The sequence below is a fragment of the Orycteropus afer genome, unplaced genomic scaffold (genome assembly GCF_000298275.1).
Source record: "Orycteropus afer afer isolate SDZICR_OR568_19922 unplaced genomic scaffold, OryAfe1.0 scaffold00292, whole genome shotgun sequence".
Classification (NCBI taxonomy): domain Eukaryota; kingdom Metazoa; phylum Chordata; class Mammalia; order Tubulidentata; family Orycteropodidae; genus Orycteropus; species Orycteropus afer.
The window spans coordinates 4,032,590-4,033,107 of NW_006921879.1; positions in this window are offsets into that span (position 1 = coordinate 4,032,590).

Below are 518 nucleotides of genomic sequence, written 5' to 3' on the forward strand. Positions count from 1 at the left end.
ACTCTAGACTTATTGGTGAGACATATGTGTGCTAGAGGTTGGGAAATTAACCCAATGATTTTCAGGCATCTTCCACCTCAATGAAATTTCTAGGGGTCCAATGGTGTGGGGCATGTCAAGATATTCCAACTAAGGTGAAGGATAAGTTATTGTCTCTGGCTTTCCCCACAACTAAAAAGGAGGCACAACATCTGGTGGGTCTCTCTGGATTTTGGAGGCAGCATATCCCTCATTTAGGTATGTTGCTGCAGCCTATTTATCAAGTGACTCGGAAAGCTGCTAGTTTTGAGTGGGGCCCAGAAGAACAGAAGCTCTGCAATAGGCTCAGGCTGCCGTGCAGGCTGCTCTGCCACTTGGGCCATATGATCCGCTGATCCAATGGTGCTTGAAGTGTCTGTAGTAGATAGAGATGCTGTTTGGAGCCTTTGGCAGGTCCCTATTGGTGAATCACAACACAGACCCTTGGGATTTTGGAGCAAAGCCCTGCCATCCTCTGCAGATAACTACTCTCCTTTTGA